This window comes from Notothenia coriiceps, unplaced genomic scaffold, assembly GCF_000735185.1.
Source record: "Notothenia coriiceps isolate Sejong01 unplaced genomic scaffold, NC01 NC01_scaffold00015338, whole genome shotgun sequence".
NCBI classification, from domain to species: domain Eukaryota; kingdom Metazoa; phylum Chordata; class Actinopteri; order Perciformes; family Nototheniidae; genus Notothenia; species Notothenia coriiceps.
Genome location: NW_011348039.1, coordinates 1 through 3157, shown reverse-complemented (window position 1 = coordinate 3157; position 3157 = coordinate 1). Strand labels below are relative to the sequence as shown.

The following is a 3157-nucleotide window of genomic DNA, read 5'->3' as shown; positions in this document are numbered from 1 at the left end:
GCTCAGGGGTCGGAGCCCACTTAGAAAAACCAGCGTCGTTCTGGAGGAAAATAACTGCAGTGCCGTGGACCGCCCGGTAGTACATCTCGTCTCTGAAAGCACACAGACACACAGTCATGTAGTGGGAGGAGTAGTTAGACCCTCCAGAAAAACGCGGGCAAAAATCCTTGATTATGCGATTAAACATGCGGGTTTTATGTGATTTTATGCGGTGAAATTGCGGGAAGTTGCGAAATATGAGGGGAAAAAGAATAACAATTTTTTAAAATATAGAGCTGTTTTATTTATTCTCTCTCACACACAACCTGCCACTAACGTTAAACCCCTTTACTATTCAATTAAACACATTCAATGTTTATTTATTGTAAAAGCAATTGGGCTATTTTAATNTTCTTGTCTGTCACATACTCTTCTTGTCTGTCACATAAGTGGCGCAACTGAAGCGGTATTGCGCTAAAGGGAAATTATTTTGACCGAAGAGATTTAGATTTGCCGGCTAACGGGAACTCTGACGTCACCATTTTGTGTGCTTCGCGGATGCGCTCGGATGCGCTCGGCTCCTCTCGACTGCTGCTCGGGTCTGCTCGGTCAGCTTCCGGATGAGGAGGCATTCGTTCGACCAACTTACAGTAGATAACATTACAAGCATTTTGAACAGGGGCCATAATAGTGTAAATAATGTTTGTTTTGGCAGTTACAACTGAATGTAATATTTTCTACTTTTTTTCCATCTGATGAAGGCATTTGCCTTCATCAGATGGAAAGTGTCTTGACCAACAACTTAAGTATTTCTTATAGCTATGCAGGGCATGCAAGAGAGCAAACACAAACAAGAACAAACAAACAAGTGAAATGAAGAATAAAATTGAAATGGAACAATATAATATTGTGCTGGTTCATCTTATAATTCAGTCTAGAGAATGCACCAGACAGCATCTAAGACCTGCACAAATCTAAATGTTCTAGGGGGAGGCCCCCCAAACCCTTCGTGGCATTTCGTCCACGCGCATTTTTCAGGGAAATCTCTATTGGGCTCAGGGCCATCTAAGCCGTGGTCACAAGCTAGCTCAAATGTGATCTCCAACACCGTCACTTCAAAACAGGACATTTTTGAGAAACACTGCACAGAGAAATCTCTAAGAGCTACTGAGGAGCTGAACTCCTAGCCAAATTGAGAGACTTATCATTACATATTAGGGATGGCAATTTGAAAGCTAAATGTATATTTGAATATTCAAATATTCGACCCCCAACCGAAATGTACATATCCTATAAAAAAAAAAAAAAAGACGTGGGAAAAATGTTGAAAAGATAAATGAAATTATTTTGAAAAATAAATAAATACATGTTCAAATAAGTATAGAAACAAAGTCGAATGTATTGAACTGGTGATCACACTTTGAACAGTTGACAGCTATAGGCCTACCGCTTTCATGATTAAAACATAACTTGTAAAAATATTCATAACTCATTTTCGAATAACTGAATAATTTCGAATATTCGATTAATCGTTCCCATCCCTATTACATGTGCTATAATAGACTACAATGGTTTAGTAATATTGTTTCAATGTGAACAATGTACCATGGCTCCAAAGAGGTTGAAGAACACTGCAATCTGCAGGATAGGACACGTCTGCCATCTAGTGGCTGTTCTTTTTGTAAAGGACTAAGGATTAGAGGTTATTACAGGGCTTAGTTGAATACCCAATAACGCACAGCTGCTAAGCAGAATAATGACCGCTGCTAAGCAGAAGCAGACAGACAGGAAGCGAACACTAACTGGAACACGGTATGGGCTCTGTAGTGTTTATGGACTTGTTGGAAACTGTGAACAGACTTGGACAGAAAACATGGATCAGAGCTGCCTTCATTTTAAATGCACTTGTTGTTGTCGGAGGTCCAGCCGTTGGTGAGCAGTGGAGCGGAGTTTACTTTCTTCAAGGAAGCAAAACAACAATTTTGAAGTCCATGAAATCACTTCCATTAATATGAGGAGTCGAGTCGTTATTGTGTTTAGTATGTGGACGTGTGATAAGCGGGGGAATGTGCATCGAGGAGTCATTAATGAAAAAAAAAAAGGGGGTCTTCGTGAATGACCACCAACTGCTCACCATGTAGTCCTCCTTGCTGGCGGAGTGATCTCGGCGCAGCCAGCTCATGGTGTCTTCGGCGTTCCACTTCACCACCTTCCTGCTCTCCGGACTGGCATTCCTGCAGGTAAGAGGTCAGAGGTCAAAGCAGAAATAAACAGGACAGAGCTGTGATAGCTCCGAGGATGGTGGGAAAAGAGCTGAGTTGTCATTGGTCGATCTTCTTTAGAGAAGACCAGGAAAAGGATGGATACACCGATTGTGTTTCGTGTATGACATTAAGATTGAAATAGGCACGCGACGACTCTAAATAATAATGATCACGATACCATATGCAGATTGAAACTAAAGTAACCAGCCTGTTTGGAAAATGTAAAAAGTAGAAAGTTCAGGTATTTGTGTTCAAAATGTAAGAAGTAAAAAGTACTGATACCAGAACAATCTACTGAAGTACAGTATCAGAGTATTTGTACTCCCTCCTCTGATGGTGACCTACCTGGAGTCGATCATCTTCTTGGCGGCTTCAGCGTATTTAAACAGAAGCTTCCGGGCCTCCTCTTTGTATTTAATACGGGCCAATCTGAGACACACACATAAAATACAATTCAACGTTAGAACAGAGAGGCGGGTTTAAGGAGACACACTTTGGGTCCAGACGGGCAGACGGGTACCTGATGGGAATGTCGTTCATGACCTCTCTGAACATGGAGGGCGAGATGACCGGGTCGCAGTCACTCGGCAGGAAAGTGTCCTGACCTTTGTCGATCACTTTCCTCTCCAGCAGCCAGCGGTTAAACGACTCTCTGGGCGGGTCGATACCTGAACACAGAGAAAGACTTAGAACCTCAGGGAAACACTATCAGGTCCTGGGGTTAGGGTCAGGTCCAAGGTCAGGACCATTTCATATACAAACAAGAAGTGTTAGGCTGAGTGTTTGTCCCACGTCAACACCAACAAGTTCCACCTCAAGTCCCACCTCAACACCAACAAGTTCCACCTCAAGTCCCACGTCAACACCAACAAGTTCCACCTCAAGTCCTACGTCAACACCAACAAGCTCCACCA

The 3157-nt window shown here is 42.6% G+C and overlaps 1 long non-coding RNA gene across 1 annotated transcript; it reads right to left on the bottom strand.

Moving 5' to 3' along the window:
• Window positions 1-2114: 2114 nt before the first annotated feature.
• Window positions 2115-3150, bottom strand: LOC104948874 (uncharacterized). The gene is made up of 3 exons (XR_798741.1): window positions 2764-3150; window positions 2589-2672; window positions 2115-2213 (listed from the first exon to the last, which is right to left on the bottom strand). It is a non-coding gene; the product is annotated as an uncharacterized lncRNA (long non-coding RNA).
• Between the last annotated feature and the right edge of the window lie 7 nt (window positions 3151-3157).